The sequence below is a fragment of the Lissotriton vulgaris genome, chromosome 10, assembly GCF_964263255.1.
Source record: "Lissotriton vulgaris chromosome 10, aLisVul1.2, whole genome shotgun sequence".
Taxonomy (NCBI): domain Eukaryota; kingdom Metazoa; phylum Chordata; class Amphibia; order Caudata; family Salamandridae; genus Lissotriton; species Lissotriton vulgaris.
This window is the reverse complement of record NC_141698.1, coordinates 404,012,482-404,033,838: the sequence shown is the minus strand read 5'-3', so window position 1 is coordinate 404,033,838 and position 21,357 is coordinate 404,012,482.

The following is a 21,357-nucleotide window of genomic DNA, read 5'->3' as shown; positions in this document are numbered from 1 at the left end:
TTGACTTGCCTGGTCATGGAGAGGGAGGAGTCCAGGATGACGCCCAGGTTTCGTGCATGGTCTGTCGGTTTGGGTGCGGTGCCCAGGGCGGGAGGCCACCAGGAGTCGTCCCAGGCGGAGGGTGAGGAGCCCAGGATGAGGACCTCCGTCTTGTCCGAGTTCAGTTTCAGGCGGCTGGTCGTCATCCACTCGGCTACCTCTTTCATCCCTTCGTGCAGGTTGGCTCTGGCGGCGGCGGGGTCGTTGGTCAGGGAGAGGATCAGCTGGGTGTCGTCGGCGTAGGAGATTATGCTGAGGTTGTGTTTGCGTACGATGGCCGCGAGGGGGCTCATGTAGACGTTGAAGAGGGTGGGGCTCAGAGATGATCCTTGGGGGACGCCGCAGATGACTTCGGAGGCCTCTGACTTGTACGGTGGTAGGCGGACTCTCTGTGTTCTTCCGTCGAGGAAGGAGGTGATCCATTCCAGCGCCTTGTCCTGGATGCCGATGTTGCTGAGGTGCCGTACTAGGGTGCGGTGGCAGACCGTGTCGAATGCCGCGGAGAGGTCTAGGAGGATGAGGGCCGCTGTTTCTCCATTGTCCATCAGGGCTCGGATGTCATCGGTGGCGGCGATGAGGGCGGTCTCGGTGCTGTGGTTGGCTCGGAAGCCGGACTGTGAGGGGTCGAGGGATCCGTTCGTCTCGAGGAAGGCGGCCATCTGCTTGTTGATGGTCTTCTCGATGACTTTGGCTGGAAACGGGAGGAGCTAGATGGGGCGGTAATTCTTGAGTTCGGTGGGGTCCGCTGTGGGTTTCTTGAGTAGAGCGCTGAGTTCGGCGTGCTTCCAGCTCTCGGGGAAGGTGGCGGTGTCGAAGGATGTGTTGATGATGTCTCGCAGGTGGGGTGCGATGACAGCGTCGGCCTTGTTGAAGACGTGGTGAAGGCAGGGGTCGGTCGGTGATCCGGAGTGGATGGAGTTCATCGTGCGGATGGTGTCTTCGGTGCTGATCGGGGTCCAGGCGTGGAGGGTGGTGGTGGGGGGGGGGTGGTTGTTCGGTCATGGTGTGCGTTGGTTGGTTGTTGAAGCTGTTGTGTATGTCCGCGATCTTGTTGTGGAAGTATGAAGCGAGGGAGTTGCAGAGGTCTTGCGATGGGATGATGTTGTTGTTTCCTGCGCTGGGGTTGGAAAGCTCTTTCACGATGTTGAAGAGTTCCTTGCAGTTGTGTGCGTTGTTGTCCAACCGGTCCTTGAAAGCTGTTTTCTTGGCGACGCGGATCAGCTGGTGGTGTTTCCGGGTGGCAAGTTTGAAGGAGGTCCTGTTGTCCGGTATCGGTTCCCTTCTCCAGACTTTCTCGAGGGCTCGGCAGTTCTTCTTGGAGCTCTTGAGTTCGTCGGTGAACCATGGGGCCTTCTTGCTGTCGGGTCTGCTAGGCGGGGTCTTCAGTGGGGCGAGTTCGTCCGCGCAGTTGCTTATCCACTTCGTGAGGTTGTCGGCGGCCTGGCTGGGGTTCGCTGAGCTGGCAGGAGGGTGCTGGCTCAGGGCGGTGGCGAGCTGGTCTGCTGTGATCTTGTTCCAGCTTCTGCGGGCGGCCTGTTGCTGGTGTTGGTGGGTCGTCGTTCTCTTGAAGGTGAAGTGGACGCAGCTGTGGTCCGTCCATTGAAGCTCTGTGGCGTGGCTGAAGTCGATGTCTGTGCTGGAAGAGAAGACTGCGTCGAGTGTGTGTCCGGCGAGGTGGGTGGGGGTGGACACCAGTTGCTTGAGTCCAAGGTTGGCGAGGTTGTCGAGCAGGGTGCTGGTGTTGCGGTCGTTGTTGTTCTCCAGATGGAAGTTGAGGTCTCCCAGGAGGATGTAGTCAGCGGAGGGAAAGGCATGCGGGCTGACGAAGTCGGCGATGTCCTCGCTGAATTGCGTGCGTGGTCCCGGGGGTCGGTAGATCAGGGTGCCTCTGAGGGTGGTGTTCGGGTTGGTGTGGATCTGGAAATGCAGGTGTTCGGCGCTGGTCAGGGTGTTGTCGGTGCTGGTCGTGAGACGGATGGTGCTCCTGTGGACGATGGCGATGCCTCCTCCCATCTGGTTGGCGTTTCGGTCCCTCCGGACGATCTTGTAGCCCTCTGGGATAGCGGTGGCGATGTCGGGAGCTGAAGAGGTGTTCATCCAGGTCTCCGTGAGGAAGGCAACGTCAGGGGCTGTGGCGTCTAGGAGGTTCCAGAGTTCGATGGCGTGTCTGTGGACGGAGCGGGTGTTGAGCAGGATGCACTTGAGGTGGGTGCTGCTGGTGTTTGACTTGGCGGGTGTTGGTGCGAGGCAGGTCCGGATGCAGGAGAACTTGCAGGCGTGGCAGCTGAAGGGACCGTGGGTGCGTCGTGGAGTGGCTTGGTGGCACTCTGGGCGTCGGCCGGTGTTGAGTGCGGTGAGGGTGGCGGCGGAGTACGTCAGGCGGGTAGGTCGGGGTCTTCGAGGGCCAGGGGTCCTGGCGCTGGACGCGATCCGGTCGCGGACGGGCGCAGACGGGCTTACCTTTGGCGCGCCTTCGGCGCACAATCGGCGCGCCCGCTGCGCGTTCGCACGGTCGCCATTTAAGGCGAAGTGCGCGGGTGGGCGGAGCAGCTGGGAGGCGGGAGCGGGGAGGGTTACAGAAGAGAAAAAAGGGGCGGGGACAAGCGGCGGTGGCGGGAAGGGAGGGCGGGGGGCGGCGAGGTAGGCGGACAACAAGGAAGGAAATCAAAACACGGGCCAAATGAAATTCGGCAACACAGGCACAAAAAATCGACAAAACAAGGAAAAAAAAGAGGTTAAGCACAACAGGCACAAATGTATGACAAAACAAGGCAAAAACAATCCCCGCAGCGGAGGCAGCCGGCAACCAGCCGCCTGGCTCTCGGTTCACAGCTCGGCTGCTCTCGCCATGTTTTTACAGAAGGAGCCCACTTCTCAGCTCAGGGAACAAATTGCAAAGCTCCCACCACATGCAGCACTAAGCAGGGGCCCACACCTTTGGGCAATAGGTTTTTCAATGCCCTCCAAGCGCACCATGACAAAAACAAAACCAAGCCCTCTGCCTGCACTCATCCCCAGGAGCAAAGGCAAAGAATGTGAAGTGCTTCACCAGCACTCGGACTTCTCCAGCACAGGGGCAGTCCCCTTGTGCTGGACTCTTTGAAGAGTACTAGGGGAACACAATTCCAGGAGAGCAGGCGGCAGGCAGGCACACAGGGTCCTTGGGCACAGACACAGTCCATCCGGCAGCCCGGCCCACAGGGCACAGTCACATTGGCGGTTCCCCACCAGCACAGCAATCCTCTGGTCCCACACAGTCTCTTCCAGTTCCAAGCAAGCACAGCTTCTCTTACATGGAGTCACAGCTCCAATACTTGTAGTGCCCCAAGTCTTTGTTCTGCCCTGCACAGGGCCTTGGACCCAGTCCAAACCAGTTTTGGGGGGCACTTGACAAGTGCACAACACTACCCATTGTCAGTGTAGGCTCTGGCCCCAGAGAAACCACAGGGGGTGGAGCTAGCATTGTTGATGGCAGGCACAGTCCTATTCAGGTTCAGATGCTACTCCTCCCACTACTTCAATTGCAGATCAGACCTAGCACTGACTCACCCAGACCCTCTGGAGCCATTACACCTCCCCAGCCCCTGTCATTCAGAACCAGACATGCAATACACAAAAGGCAGGCACAAAGTCACATAGCACACAGAAATGCTGACTTCTAAATGTGGCATTTCCAAATGAGTACCAAACATGATCACGCTACCCCTTTCAGATCAGGATCTACCACTAAAGCACATATCAGGGAATCGCCAATGCATTCCTTATGAGAGGGTAGCCTAACAGCAGTGAGAAACCAAATAGGCTGTTTGTCACTACCAGGACATGCCACGCAGTTAAGGCACATGTCCTACCTTTTTATCTACACCGCAGCTTGCTCATAGGGCTAGCTGGGACCTACCTTAGGAGTGACTGATATGTAGTAAAAGGGGAGTTTCTGACATGGCAACCAACATTATGTGCCACGTCACAGGGGCAGTAAACTGCGCGCGCAGGCCCAGCAATGGCAGAGGCCTAAGATAGGTTTGAAAGGCTACTTTGGTTGGTGGCGCAAGCAGTGTTGGAAGCCCACCAGTAGCATTTCATTTACTTTACAAGGGACTGATACATAAATTAAATACACCAAACAGGTGTAGACCAAGCATACTAAGTTTACCATAGAGAGCACATGCACTGTAGCACTGGACAGCAGTGAAAAAGTGCCAGGAGTCCTAAATCCACTAACACCAGGTCAGAAAATATAACAGGAGGAAAGCAAAATGTTTCAAAATGACCCTGCAAAAAGGGCCAAGTCCAACACACACACATTGTGTTTGTCCTGATATTGCCAACAGTGCTCCAATCTACATGTCCCAGTGAGAGGGTTCCATATCAACACCACTAGGCACATTGCTTTCAGAACAAGTTCTGTTTTTAATTAAGACAGATAAGAGCTTTCCAAACCTGCAGTCAGTTTGCCAACAGACCATTTAATAAAAGGGAACTGGAGCCTCGTCCCTTTCCACATAGAAGCAATATGTATGGCAGTATGGTTTCCTGACAATTTCTTCATGTGGAGAGAGGAAGGACATTCTTTCAGAGATTACTCAGTGCAGAGAACAGAACTAAAGCTTTGCCTCGAGGCGGGTTTTGATGTCTAGTTATGCCCTTTTGATTGTGTTTTTCCTGCCCCATTTGCCGCCTTCGAAAGAAAGGGGTTTGCTATAGTGTATTGTGCCTCTGGCGGGAAGAGAGGGTCATTGAGGTTGTGTCGGAATCACTGAGCGCTCTAAAACCAAAGGTTGTCCAGAGATCTTTTGTCCATGTCACGCAATCTCATCACCCGCTTTCCATAAACAAGCACACGCCATTCTACATGTCAAGTGTCCTAAATCAGTCAGCACTGTAACGATAACAGCTGACCCGACTATGGATTTTGTCTTCAACATGGCAGCACATCAAGATCAAGATGTACTTTACGAAAAAAAAACAGCAACTTTTATCCCTTCTTATTTGTTTACTCTCCTTCGGCTAAAATCCATCCTTGCCACTGAAAGTTGCAGTTCGAATGCAATTTGTTGCAGCATTTTTTTGTATTAATGCGGCTATTTAAATGCAAATGTTGACTTTCTCTTTGTAATCATGTAAATGTTTGGCACTAAAATTGTAATCAGAAATGTCATTTTATGAGAAAATAGGAACGGACTGCTAGAGTTGTAAACGACTCACCACTGATTGAGTTTGATACAGAGCTTGCTGTCCAGCAGAATTGTCATTTATCGGACACAGACTTCGTCATTTCAGAGCGATCTATTTATTTTGTCATTTTCTGCGGTATAAATGGCCCTACGATCTAGGACATTTGCATATAGGCAAAAACAATCCCTGCATTAATTGCCGTGTGTAAAATTCAAACAGCATAATTACAAACCACGTGAAGAAATTTACGATTGCGTAAGTCGTCATTTTATTAAACCCACCAAACTGAACCCCCGCTTTGACCTAAAAATAAAATACACGTCTTAAAAATGTAGTTTTAAAATATATTTTGAACGGAGAATACTATGACAATACCACTAGTATTATCAAGTAGAGCATGTTATCCTTTTTCTAAATGACATGAATGTATAAAATTAAAGTTACTGAGGGCTGGACAGAAGGAAGTGCAAATTGGCAGTCACTAACTGGCAACTTTCCTTTTTTTTCATTTCAGAAGCTTGTAGTGTGCAAATCTAGGAAGTTTGAAAACAAAAGGAGATGACAGTAGTGGCCTTTGATGGTTGTAAAAAGCTGTTCCCGCCGCCTTTCACAGAAGGGGCCAGTGATGGACATCTGCTTCTTTCCAGTCTTACCTGTTCCCTCCTCGGATCACCCTTTATCCCCCGGCAACATTAACCTACAAGGGCTGCAGTATGAAAAGACACATAGGCACAATTTAATGCTGCAGGATGTTGCACTCTTCGTGGGTGGGACCTTCTGTGGTGGGATATCCTCACCACTCATGGGCCAGGCAAGTCATCGCTCAACTGACTCAAGCCGGCAATGTTTGCCTGCCTTCACAAAGACTGACATTTCTTGACTCCGCCAAACTTTGCAGGCAAATATTACACTTCACCAATCCAAGATTACAGTCTCACGGAGCATGACAATATTGAGAAGTTGCTTTAGTGTATAACTTCAGTAAGCAGAGGATCAACGTCTGATTACACATTGTATCACATATGGCTACTTCACAGTGTACTGACCTCAACACCGCCCTCTCGGTGTCGAGATGACCCAGAAAAATCCACCCTGTAACACACTCTGGCCAGGCGTGGCCAGAGGTTTATTTATTACTGCCTGCGGCGTGCAATAAGTAAATCCGCAGCCTGTGGCTAAGAAGGAGACATCTTTACACTGGTGAGGAGGGTGGGACTCCGTCCACCCAAACAACCGCCAGCATCAGCACTGCCGGCGGCTGCCCACACTGCTAGCTTGCCCAGAATGTCTGCACGTTCTTACCTAGTCACAGCTACCGCTGTGCGGTGGGCCCACTGAAGTTGGCCGGGCCCTCTGCACAGTCTCTGCTGAGTGGCGCCGCCTCCTGCTGGCTGAACTGCTGTGAACACACCCGAGAAGAGTACAGTACCAGACGAACGGGGCGCGCAGCCAGCTCCCGCAGCAGGAGCTGGGACGTTCCTTGTGGCGGACCCTCCCTCCTGCTCAGGTGAGCGTCCCCAGTGGGCTCTTCCCTGGATTGCCAGGGTCCTGCTGCCCACCCCATGCCCAGAAACATCTAAATCTCCAGCATGTAGAGGGCCAGGAATTAAAAACAATAAAAAGAAAAAAAAATACATATATATATATAGATAGATATATATATTACCTACTTTTCAATAATATATCCGCAACATTCTATTCCGAATAACTTTGGCGCCGGGTGACGAATCTTCGCGAAATTTTCAAAACTTATGACCAGCTCCGGTCCGCTCTTATCTTGACAGACTCGGGGTGATTCGTCAAGCGGGGGGGGCGAGAAAAAAGGGGGGTCCCAAAACGTGTTTTCCCCATGCAATTTTTCATAGGAACCTTTAGTCGCAGCTACAGCCCGAACTGCTGAACGGAATTACACCAAATTTGGCAAAGCGGTAGTCCTTAGTTCAGACCAGTGCGTTTTTGCTAAATGGTGTAAATCTGTTAATCTGTTCAGTAGTTTTTTAGATGCTAAAGGAAAATATATATATATATATATATATATATATATATATATATATATATATATATATATTCACTGAAAAAACCATAGGTTTCACACCAGTTATAGTTATGAATTAGCATTTTAAAAACCTATTAAATTCACTGAAAAAAACATAGATTTCACACCAGTTATAGTTAACTGGAAATTTTACTGACATAAAACCATTGAAATTCCCACGTTATAGTTAGTTGGACTCACTATAACTTGCGCGTGTAATGCACTGCTGATGACATCACATATTACATCACTCATGACAATCAAAAAAAAAAATATATATTTTTTTTTTGCCCCGCGAGGCCTTTTTATAGCCCCCACATCAAACCTAGGGGGTCAGGGGGGTCTACCCTGCCCCCTTATGGTCATTTCCACCTTTGTTTTGGCCACCTCTTGTGTCTCGATCCTACCGAGACACAAGATGGGGGCCGCTCCGGACTATTTAGAATGTTAACAGATACCCAAGAACCAATCAGCTTTCTGCGCGCAAGTCGCGTGGCGCGCCCGGAGCGCTTCCCGGAGCGCGTACCGGGGCGCTGTCATAGATACATATATTTTTTTGAACCTAAATTACTCAAAATCCACTGAAGCACATATCTTGAGACATAGCAAAGGCACATCGGGCTACCAGTCCCTACAATTTTGCCAAGTTTTGTGGAAATCCATTCAGCCGTTCAGGCTAAAAGTGAGGTCGACCACCTTATGGAAATTAACATGGGGAAAACACGTTTTGGGACCCCCCTTTTATCTCAGCCCCCGCTTCACAATAGATGAAGTCTTTGTTTTGTGGAAGGGGAACAATGAAAGTGCCAATGATTTTATATGTGACATCAATGCAAATCAGATTAATTTGAATTTTACTTCAAATATAAGCCGTACTGAAGTGGATTTTTTGGACACCAGGGTATATATAGAGAATGGGGGGTTGAGAACAACTTTACATAGAAAGCCAACTGCCGGCAACTCTACGTTCCATGCCTCGAGTGCTCATCCGAGACATTTAATTGAAAGCATTCCCTATGGAGAGCTTCTCCGAATTAAACGCATATGTAGTAGTGAGGAACAACAGAACACATGCATGCGAGAAGCAATTGAGAGATTCCGTAGAAGAGGCTATTCGGCACATAGTCTACAAGGGGCTTTGGAGAAAGCCAACAGTAGACCGAGGGAATCATTGTTGGGCATTAATATGGAGGAAAATGAACCCCGGGAAAGTGAGGAAACCTCCAACACTCCAAGGTTAATTCTAAGTTACAATAACCAGCACCGCCAAATTCGGTCCATAATCAATCGAAATTGGGCGATAGTGCAGACGGATGCAGTTATGATACCAGAGATACCCGATAAACCCACGATAACATATCGAAGGGGTATCTCTATGAAAAGCCAAATAGCTAAAAGTATCCCAGACCTCAGCAATAAAAAGAAACTAATTCCATGGCTACCTGAAAAACAGGGTTTCTACAAATGCTCGTCATGTCGGGCTTGTAAATTTGGAGTAACAACCAAGAAATATACCACACCATTTAGCCCGAAAGATTTCAAAATTCAGGGGTGCTTTGACTGCAAAACCGAGTATGCAGTTTACATCCCGACGTGCACTTGTGGGCCTAGGTATGTGGGAAGTACCAAGCAGCAGGTGCACGTTAGGATTCTGCAACACCTGCGGGCTATTGTGAATAACGACAGTACATACCCGGTCGCGAGACATTTCAAAGCTATCCACCAAAACAAACTAGCGGATTTAAAATATTTTGTCATTTCTGCAGTGAATGACAATCCGCGAGGTGGGAACCGGGAAAAAAGTCTGCGTCAGTTGGAATCTAAATTTATTGTGGAATTGGACAGTAGGCACCCAAATGGATTGAACAACACAGAGGATCTGCACCATTTCCTCTGATATCCTATCCTCAAATAATCAACATTCCCTGTGTATCTCCAACCTTATATATTTCTGAAACTTCGAAAACGTAATTTCGGCCCCTGCCCCTTTTTTTGTCTCAATACTGTTTTTAGTCTTTCACATTATAAGTATAATCTATTTTTGCTTATACATTTTTAAGATAAATCCATGAATGAGTTATAATTCACATCAGCAAGTAGCACAGATTAGGTGAATTCTCACAATTATCACATTACTTTTTGCACTTTACTAAGGAAATGCTTGGATGCTGCTATAAAACAATGTAAATTTGCACTTAGTTTGTACTTTTGCACATTGCGTATTTTTGCACATAATTTACCAGACTGACATGAGTTGATGATGTTCACCAATAATGAAATCAGGAATTCATTCCGTGATAACTGTATAGAATTTTAGAGTGGCAATATTTTTAATAGCATATTGCTATTTTTACATTGTATTCGGTACATATGAAGTGTTTGTTTGCGCTAATTGAAAAATAATAGATATATATTTAAATATATTTTTGTACTACAAATTTTATCAATGCATATATTTATTTATTTCTATCCATTGGGAAATATATGGTGAAATGGCAAGCAAAATCTCAACCAAAACATGCATTTTAATGAAGTCAATGGAATTGGTATTATACGTGCATCACGCTATTTTCCATTATATTGCATTTGTGCTGTAATGTTGTGCAAATCTGGTACAATCTATTGAATGAGGTCTCTCAAACTACAAGTCCCAGCATGCATACCTGATAAGTATTTCCTTCATTTCTATATATCACATGGAGGGGGTGAAAGCATCACATTTTGAAAAAAACTGTATAAAAACTAAAAGTGGACTACGTGTTTGTAAATTTAGAAAGAATACAAAGGTATTCGAAACGGGTCTGACTATTTGGATAAATAAAGACCTGCATTTTTCCACGATACTTGGAGTCTGTTATTCATCCTTTGGTGGTGTTCCGGCTGGGCGCTGCAGGTATATATATATATATATATATATATATATATATATATATATATATATATATATATATATATATATATATATCTGGGTGGAGAATAACCACACATCTCATCGTGAGATCTGATTGGTTGTCAGCACTTCATCCAAGAAGTGTTGGCTGTCATCTTGGAACCAATATACATGATAGCACCTCATTAAAAAGCATTGCAGTTAATGGAAGGTTTTAAGACTTAAGTTACATTATAAATCATTTGTTGATGGTACTGTACTCATTTTAGGAATTGTAGTGTGTTCTAAGGTGATTTTACCATGTGAAAAAGCCTTCTGATGGGATATAATGAATCATGTTTGAGAGAAAACTATTTTCTAATGCTTTTCCGACAGAGGTTTGGAAGGTGATCTATAAGCTAAACTGAGAGCATATTTTCTGTAATTTCACATTATCTTTCTCAGTCATGTGAGAATGAAATCTGACATTCTCAGTAAAACATGAACATCCAACAAGGACAGAGACTGACAGTTGATTCCTTTGTGTTCTACTGCAGCTTCCCAGAGTGTTTTAAAGAACAACTAAAGTGCTAACAGCCTTACCTATGACAAACGTATAGCACACCTGAAGCCATCTTGATTGGAATAAAGTGGTAACTCTTAAAACATTTAATTGAAAAAGGAACAAAATGAGGGGGTTCATTTTGCCATAGAAATTGATTAGTGCTGCAGAAAGAAAAATTAGGGCACATTTTGAGTGACTTCTCAAATCCTCTTCTATTTCAATAAAAAGAATTCTATTATGCAGACTGAAACATGTACTTTCAATATCAGCAGAAGACTTCCCTGGTGAGCAGTAGCTTTACTACAGTGATCTAATGAGCAACTAGAGAGCTAACATTCAGAATTTATGGCAAATGTGTGACACATCTGAATGCCTTCTTGATGGAACCAAAGTCAAAAACTGAAAGTATTTCCTACTGAGGAGACTGCATTAAATGAGGAAATTAGGAAACTTCATAACAAATTAGTCTCCCAAGATAGCCACCAGAGACAAAAGAGCCCAAATGTAGCACAGATATCATCCAGATGTAGCCCACGTATAGCTAAATGACAGAGTGTCCTAGAGTATTCTTAAGAACAACTAGAGTGCTTACTATCTTACTTATGACAAAAGTATAGCACACCTGAAGCCATCTTGATTGGAATAAAGTGGTAACACTTAAAATATTTAATTTAAAAAGGAACACAAGGGAGTTCATTTTGCCGTAGAATGTATGATTAGTGCTGAAGAAAGAAAAATTAGGGCACATTTTGAGTGATTTCTCAAATCCTCTTCTATTTCATTAAAAAAAATCTGACATGCAGACTGAAACATGTACTTTCAATACCAGCAGCAGACTTCCCTGGTGAGCAGTAGCTTTACTACAGTGATTTAATACCTTCTTGATGGAATCAAAGTAAAAACCTGATAGCATTTCCTACTGAGGAGACTGCAGTAAATGAGGAAATTAGGATACTTCATAACAAATACATCTCCAAAGATGGCCACCAGATGCAGCCCACATGTAGCCCAATGATAGAAGTGTGCAAAACACTTTTTATTTTTTGTGTTTTTGCAGTTTTATATAGTACAGACTTGTCAGGTATTTGAGTGCTTTACATGAGCATTGGTTATATCACACAAGAACAAATTCATTTTGTTTGCAGACATGGGGAGATTAAGTGATTTGACCAGAATCACAGACTGTAAAGCTGAGGCTGAAACTCCAACCTGGTTCCACAGTTGCAAAGTCTGCAGCTCTGGAAGTAACACCACATCCTCTCCCCTAAGTGCAACATTTAATCAAGTGGTCAAATGGATCAAAAACATAAAGATAACAAATAATTTAAAAGTGCTTTGTCGCTATTTGAAAACTCAGAAAATATGTCCTCATTTTAGTTTTTTAGAGCACTAACCATAATTTTGACGCAAATAAGACCCTCTCATATATGTAATTTCTAAAGGAAATGCTCTAGGTATTACAGTTTTGATTACATCAAGATGACGTCAGGCGTTCCACACTTTTGTAATAAACATACAATGTCAGCAATCTAGTTGTTCATTAGGATTCTGTTGGGAGGCAGAGGCCAGGGGCACAGACTATGAAAATTGAAGGCAGGTAGGAGGGGGCAGAGGCAACAATTTGACCACACTGGGCAGGCAGGAAGGGCAGTGGCAGCGCAACAGACAACGGAGGGCAGTGGAAAGGGGGGCAGGGGCAACAAACCGACAATACAGGACTGGCAAGAGAGGCTGTGGCAATATAATAGACTATTGTGGGCAGAAGGAAAAGTCAGTGGTAGTACAACCATACTTCCAACAGACCCGATTCAGCCACGAAACGTCCAATGTTTTAAGCCCAATTCAGCTTTATTTGATCTGTCTCCTGTCTACAATCTCCTCTTTTTCAATGTAAGTCAAAGGGGAAAATGAATACCCCAGTTATTTTTTCAAAATCTCCCTCCTATCAAGTTCAAAATATTAGCAAGTATGATACATTGGATCATGGAAGACAGGAGCAATAGGGGTAGGGACATGGACTCGGATAACAGAGGACAGTAGGGACATGGAGAGGTGCACAAAACTGACCCTACAGGGCAGGCATCAGAATTTGCAGCAGCACAATACACCACACAGGGCATGCGGGACGGGAGCGCAGCACAACAATCCATTGAAAGCAATAGGGAGGGGACAGGACCATGAACATGGACAAAAGAGAAAAGAGGGGAACGAGGCAATGGTAGATAGCTGACCATAATGGACAGACAGGAAAGAAAGCTACAGCATAACGGACCATAAAGGGCAGGAGGGACGGATCAGGGGCATTACAATGGAACAGACAAGCCAGGAGGGAGGGAATAGGGGTCTGCACATGGAAATAGAGTGCTTGTGGCAAGGGGGCAGGGCAGGAGCAGCAAGATGACCATGGAGGTCAGGCAGGATGGGCGCTAGAAGCAAGACACACCATGGAGAGCAACAGCAAGACTATAATGGCATGGTGGAAGGTGGGAGGGGGTCAGGGACAGCTAGCTGACAACACACGGAAGGTGGGAGGGACCGTGGCAGCAGAGAAGACCATGCATGGCAAGCGGGATGGACAGTGGCAGTACAATTTCTATGATGAGCAAGAAGGAGGGCGCAGAGGCATGCACAAAGGACCATGGGGGATAGAAGGGAGGGTCAGGACCTGGGCACAGACCAGAGAGTTCAGGTGAAGGGGCCTCTCAACAGACCACACGGGTCAGGCAGGAGGAGCAGTTGTAGCACAACAGACCAAGGAGAGCAGAAGGGTGTTGCAGTAAAATGGACCAAGGAGCACAGGAGGAAGGGGATAGGAGCATGGAATGTGGACAGGCAGGGTGGCGGTGGCAGGGATAGGTTACAGTCATCTGACAATGCTAGGCAGGTGGGAGGGGAGTGGCAGCTCAACAGAACACTCAGAGTAGGTAGGAATGGCAGGTCCATGGAACCATGTGGGTAAAGATGATGGAGAAGGGGCATGCACACAGACATAAGAGGGCAGGGGGAAGGAGAATAGGGGCAGCAAGCTAAGCACAGAGGCTAAGCAGGAGGTCAATGATGGGGCATATAATTGGGCAATGGAGGGCAGGAGGAGTGGACTGGTACATCATGCTAAATGGAGGGCAGTGGCAGCACATCAATCCATGCATGACAGGAGGGAGGAGGGTAGTCCATGGATTCAGACAACTGAGGATAGGGAAGAGCTGGATGGTGCAGCAAGCTAACTGTTCAGAGAAGGCAGAAGGCCAGTGGCAGAACAACGGCCACACAGGGCTGAAATAAGGGAGCAGGGATATGGACTTGGACAATGGATGGCTAGGAGGAGGAGGTAAGGCAGGAGCAGGAAGCTTGGGTGGGGGCAGCACAATGCCAGGCCCTGCTTCTAACTCCCACCATCCATTGTGACATGCATCTTACCTAACGTTGAAAAAACCTAGACATTTTCTGGAAAAAAACAAAGATTACAGGGACGGTATACTTAGACTCAGATTTCAATCATACACAACCAGTGAAACTCAGCAGTTATAGTTACCTGAGCTAACTATAACTTAGGCCTCCCAATGTACTTCTATGGACCTCAGACATTACATCAATCAAGACATGGTCAGTTACATCACTCATGACACCACTCATGACATCTCAAATGAGCTGTGAATGGAATGGAACTATCATCGCTAGAACTTTATTTAAAGATAGTGTGTGCATATTACCACCCTTTTTTCTTTTTCTTTCATGTAAGAACCATTATAATAATAATAATAATAATAATAATAATAATGATCCACATTTGTAAAGCGCACAATCACCCGTAAGGGTCTCTAGGCGCTGGGGGCCGTCGGGAAGATTAAGCAAGCTATTGCCCAGAGTCACATGGTGCGGGCCAAACTGCCGCCGTGCCCAGATTAATATGGCCGAGCGCCTTTCACTTTAAATAATGTGTCGTCCGTTGTTTATGTTGATGTTTGCAATCCTAAGTATGTTTATTATGAATAAGTCACGTTGATGAACATACAGGTATGGCGGTCACGGTGCAAGATATGCTGAAATGACATTGTGCAAAAACAACAGTTGATGGACAGAATGCAGAACAATGTCATACATTCACCCCAGTACAGAGATCTGGGCCTAAATCCATCGCTTTTTTGCTCACCATGCCATTCCAGTGTGAACCCAGCAATATGCTTTGAGTGCATATTAACACTTGTTTTCTTTTCTTTATTGTATCAATTCCTGAATTTTCACATCGTGACCAGGCCAATATGGCTGCAAACTTTTTGGATTAAGGCAATATGTTGTCCTTTGTTAATGTTAGCAACTGGAGGCATTTGTACATTTAAATAAGGATGTTACAATGACGTCTTGTATCGTTATCAAGGTTCGGACAAGCGGGAACTCGTGTATCACGTCCTTTGCAGATTAAATACTTCCAAACTACAACGTGAGTGCTGATTCCTTTCTTGTAAGAGTAAGAGGAGATCTAGGGGCTCATTAGGATAGCATATTTTCCGCATCCTCTGGGCCGGCGGAAGCCACCGCCGGCCCGGAGGATGCAGAAAATCCGCTGCGGACCCACCAAAGACCCACCGCCACATCAGGATGGCTGGTGGGTCATGGTTTCAGTCCACTGCTTTTCCGCCGTGGTTGGCTTACAACCGTGGCGGAAAAGCTCTAATATGGTGGCGGTGTCTCTCAGACACCGCCAGCCACATTAGGATGGGGTTTAAAACATGCTATTCCATGGCCGGTTTTCCGCCGTGGAAAAGCATGTGGAACTTCACTGCAGGGGCCCGTTGCTGGCCCCCTGGGTGAAAGGGGGGTGGGGGTTCACATGGGGGGTACCTATGGTACCCCCGTGCAATTGTATGCAGAAATCGGCAGACACCGCATGGTGCCTGCCGCTTTCTGCATACAAATGCAATGTATGCATTTTTACCATTGCAACGGGTGCAGCTTGAAGCCGCACCCGCCCCAATGCTAAAAATAGAGGATGTGACCGCCACGGTGGCGGTCACAACCTAATTTCACAGGAGGGAACTTCGCAGGCCATGCGAAGGTTCCCTCCTACTCTGGGGTCGTGGACGGACGCAAGTCCGTCCGCAATTCTAATGAGCCCCTAAATACATATATATAAAATTCACTGAAAAAAACACTAGTTTCAGGGACATTATACTTAGAAATTAGCCTTTAAAAAACTTTAGAAATTCACTGAAAAAACCACAGGTTTCATGAACGTCATAGTTAGTTGGACATTTCCCTTTTACAAAACAAGAGTAATTCGGCCCTTATAGTTAGTTGTGCTAACTATAACTCATGTCCCGCATTGCAGTGCTCATTTTATGTTATGTAATGTAAAAATATTTGTAAAGACGGAGGCTTATTCATATGCTTGTGAGAACAAAAGGGTTTTAAGATGTGTTCTGAATGGAGAGTAGCAAATTACAGATCTGAGTTCAGTCAGGAGGGAATTCCAAAAGTGGGGAGCCAGAAAAGGGGAATCTGAGGACACCATGTTTTTTCCGTTTAAAGGAGGGGATTGTGAGCAGGTTGAGGTGGGAGGAGCGGTGTTCGAGTGCAGGGGCATAGCGGTGAATCCTAGAGGAGATAAAGGCTGGGCTCTGGCCAGCAAGGGCTTTAAAGATGGTACAACCCAGTTTAAATACGCAGCGTTTAGCCACCGGGAGCCAGTGAAGGCTCTTCATTAAAGGGCAGACGTGTTGATGCTTAGACTGATGGAAGATAAGCCTAGCTGCTTGGTTTTGTACCAGCTGTAGTTGGTATGCTGGGATGCCAACGTAGAGTGAGTTTGCATAGTCAATGCGGGAGATGACCAGGGCCAAGGTGACAAGTGTAAGGGCCTCAGTGGTCAAAAATCTACAAATCTTCCGGATTCTGTGGAGGTGAAAGAAGCAGGAGGATACTACTGCACCAATCTGGGGCTTCAGGGACAAATCATTACAAATGAAGACCCCAAGGCTTTTTACCGTATCCACTGGACAAGGGGGGTTGCCCAGGGGTGGCGGCCAGAAGCTGGAGTTCCAGGGGTTGGCAGCACGTCCAGTCAGGATTAGCTCTGTTTTGTCCGGATTGAGTTTTAATTGATTGGTATACATCCACTCGCTGATTGAGGTCATGGTAGACTGGAAATTAGTGACTGAAGTATTAGACGAGTCAATGTCGAACACCAGCTGAAGGTCGTCAGCGTAATTGAGGTTATGGCCGGGCTATTACGTAAGGACACGATCAGGGGTTGCATGTATAGATTAAATAAAAGAGACGACAAGGAAGAGCCCTGCGGAACCCCACAGGTCAACCTTATTTTTTTGGCCGATAAATTGGCCAGGCGTACTGCCTGGAATCGGTTATGTAAGAATGAGGAAATCCAACTAAGGGCCAAGGCCCTTGATACCAGCATTACTGACACGGTCGATCAGGAGATTATGATCGACCGTGTCAAAAGCGGCAGCCAGATCTTGGAGCACCAGGGCTTGGGTGGTGCTTTTATCGGCTCCTCTTCTAAGCTCATCCATGACTGCCAGGATGACAGATTCTGTGGAGTGGGCTGATATAAAACCTGCCTGCCAAAGGTCGAGAAACTGAGAATGCTCAATAAATGAGCTGAGCTCATGACGTCTCATATTACATTACTCATGACAATATCAGTGACATCACTGATGACATCACTGATGACATCTCAAATGAAATCACTGATAACATCATCCACGTGATCATCTGATGCACCTCCTCACACCTTAAAATACAGACTACCGTTCTCGAAACCATAGACACACTAATACTAGTACAGCTACAACATTCTCTGCACTATGCATGCAAACCCTCTAGTCAGCTATATAGCATTGTTACAGTCTTTTAAATACTCAGTTAGTACCTATGCAGTCTAGGAATCCTTCTATCTGTCCAATGTACTTGTCCATTCACCCATCCAACACTATGTACGTATCCTATCACTCTGCCAATACCTAGGCACTTATAAATTAAGCATGCACTCTCCTTGCAGCACTAAAATTACTCCAGTTATTTGTCATATACTTAAGGAATGGCCTAGCCACTAACCCAAGTACAGGTACAATGTTTGGTACACTATGTATGCAGATCTCTAACAAGCTACATTCTACTAATACACTCTTCTAAATACCCAGTTGATATCTATGCAGTGTTGGAATCCTTCTGTCTGTGCCATGTATTTCTCCAATCACCCATACAGCACTATCTACGTATCCTATCACTCCGCCAATACCTAAGCACTTATTAATTCAACATGTACTCTCTTTGCAGCACTGAAATTATTCTAGTTGCTCATCATGTACCTAAGGAATGGCCAAGCCAAAAAAACTAGTACAGCTACAATATTCTGTGCACTTTGTATGCAGACCTCTAACCAGCATTGATACAGTCTTTTAAATACTCAGTTTGTACCTATGCAGTCTAGGAATCCTTCTGTCTGTCCCATGCAGTTCCCCATTCATCCATCCAGCACTATCTACGTATTCTATCACTTCACCAATACCTAAGCACTTATAAATTGAGCATGCACTCTCTTTGTGGCAATGAAATTACTCGAGTTATTAGTCATATACTTAAAGAATGTCCTAGCCACTAATACAAGTGCAGGTACAATAGTTTGTACACTATGCATGCAGACCTTTTACCAGCTACATACTATTGATTTGCTCTTCTAAATATCCAGTTAGTACCTATGCAGTGTAAGAATTCTCCCTCCTGTCCCATGCATTTCTCCAATCACCCATCCAGCACTAGCTACATATCCTATTACTCCACCAATACCTAAGCACTTATAATAACTGAAAACAATGTTTAGCACTTTTTGATATGTACTACTGTCAAGGTAAGATTAAGTAATCCAAACACTATCAATGCACAACTACATTCCGCTGTGCACCATGTATATAAACCTCTAACCAGCTACTTAGTAAAGTACTATCCATGCAACCTAAGAATACTCCAGTCTGTCCCATGCACTTCTCCAATCACCCATTCAGCACTATCTACGTATCCTATCACTCTGCAGTACCTAAGCACTTATAAATTCAACATTTGCAGAACTGAAAATATTCTAGTTATTAGTCATATACTTAAGGAATGGCCTAGCCACTAACACAAGTGCAGGTACAATATTTTGTACACTATGCATGCAGACCTCTAACCAGCTACATACTATTGATACGCTCTTCTAAATACCCAGTTAGTACCTATGCAGTTTAGGAATCTTTCTGTCTGTCCCATGCACTTCTCCATTCACTAATCCAGCACTATCTACATATCCTATCACTCCACCAATACCTAAGAACTTATAAATTCATCACGCACTTTGTTTGCAACACTGAAATTACTACAGTAATTAGTCGTATACTTAAGGAATGGCGTAGTCACTAACACAAGTGCAGGTACAATATTTTGTACACTATGCATGCACACCTCTAACCAGCTACAAACTATTGATATGCTCTACTAAATACCCAGTTAATACCTATGTAGTGTAGGAATCCTCCTGTCTGTCCCATGCATTTCTCCAATCACTCATCCAACACTATCTACTTATCCTATTACTCCACCAATACCTAAGCACCTATAACTTCACTATAGACTCTGTGTATAATACTGTTTTATTCTAGTTACTAGTCATGATCTTATGGAATGGCCTAGCTACTAATACAAGTACAGCTTTAATATTTTGTGCAATATCCAAGCAGACCTCTAATGAGCTACATACTATTGATAAACTCTTCTAAATACCCAGTTAGTACTCATGCAGAGTAGGAATCGTCCAGTGTGTCCCATACACATCTTTAATCACTTATCTACCACTATCTACTTATCCTATCACTCCACCAATATGTAAGCACTTATAAATTAAGAATTCACTCTGTTTGCAGCACTGTCATCATTCCAGTTTCTAGTGGTATTCTTATGAAATGAGCTAGGCACCAATACAAGTACACATAAAATATTCTGTACATAATCCCTACAAATCTCTAAGCAGATACATACTATTGGTCCACTCCATTAAATACTGAAGTAGTAGCCATGAAGCGTAGGATACCTCCTGTCAGTCTCATGTAATTCTTCAGTCACCCATCCAGCACTATGTTCTTATTGTATCAGTCTTCCAACACAAAGCACTTATGGGGCAGATTTACAAGCACCCTGTGCCACCAGTACGTCACTTTTTGTAATGTAGTGATGGCGCCAGGCACTCCTTCATATTTACAAGAAGAGGAAAAGCCACCCTGCGTGGTTTTTCGTCTCCTTGTAAATACGACCCCTTCATACACAGAACTTTGCATTGAAGGGGGTTCCATAGGTGTTGCTGTGGGTGTTTCCATGCAACACCGATAGAACAAGACACATCTCCAGATTTATGAGAAATCGTAAATCTGGAGATGTGTGTGAATGCTGTGCCATCCTAGAGTTGGTGTAGCAAGGCCCAATGAGGAGAATTGTTTTCATTTCTCCTCATTTTTTCCTCTTTCAATTCATGCTGCGTTCCACGGCATACATTTAAAGAGGAAAATGCCTTTACTGATGGTTTTTGTGCAGAGAGGTGTCCCTTCCTGACCAAAAACAATCTCCGCACGATACAGACATCGTTGCACCATGGTGCAAGGGTGCCTGTATCACCACATGGCTGCAGTTTGTGCAGCAGTGCAGAGGGAAGCACAGAGTTGCAACATATTCATGTACATATGTCACAACCCTGTGCTTCGGAAGTGCCACAGTGTAGTGCAGTTAAATAGCTTGCAGTGTCACGCTGCAGTACTTCCTCATAAATCTTCACCTATAAATTCACCATACACTACTAATGCATTCTTTCAGTCAATCATGCTGTATACATATATTCAACCAAACTTTCACACATTACATTGCAATTATAGTTCTTTCTTTAACCAGATAAGGTAGTTCTGATTAGAACTTTTTTTTCTTTTGAGCAATTTTGTATTTTGTAAAAAAGAACGAGTAAAACAGGAAACTTTTGGAATTACTTATCATTCCAAAAAAAATAAAAAAATAACAACGATGGTTGCATTGCGCAGCACAAACTGCATCCACCGACTGCTCACCGAAGCATATAAGTTTCTTACACTGCACGCAGTGTTGCTAGAGAAAGACAAATTCTGGCCTAATGTCCATTGCAGGTATTCCTGAGGAAGCTCCAGACGTACTTGCCACAGCAGGTGAGGGGTTCAAAGCAGCTCGCCTCATTTCCTCCTGAGCAAGATTGAGAGGATGTGTGGTTGGAGATGCTTGTACATAGAAGCAGTGCCACAAGAGTATTTTTTTTCACTGCCTCTTGACAGGACTCAGTCACAAATTTTGCATCTCACCTTTCTCGCATTTACTTTCTTCTCTCCAGGTGTAAAAGTGAAGAATTTCCACACAACAGATTCTGGCCTCTGTGGATATTTCCTCCTGCTGCTGCTGCCCAGATGCCATTTAGTTTGATATTTTTTTTAAAGCACCAAAAAAACAAGCAAAAAGGGCTCTTGCAGGAAAAGAGATGGCTCTCTAAAATGCTCTAACAAGAATGATTAAAATGGGTGGGGTCCTTCAATAGTTACAGTGGGAAATGTTATGAAACAATGAAATCATTTTTTTTGACGTCACATGGGATCTGTGCACTCTGCGCTCACCAAGCAC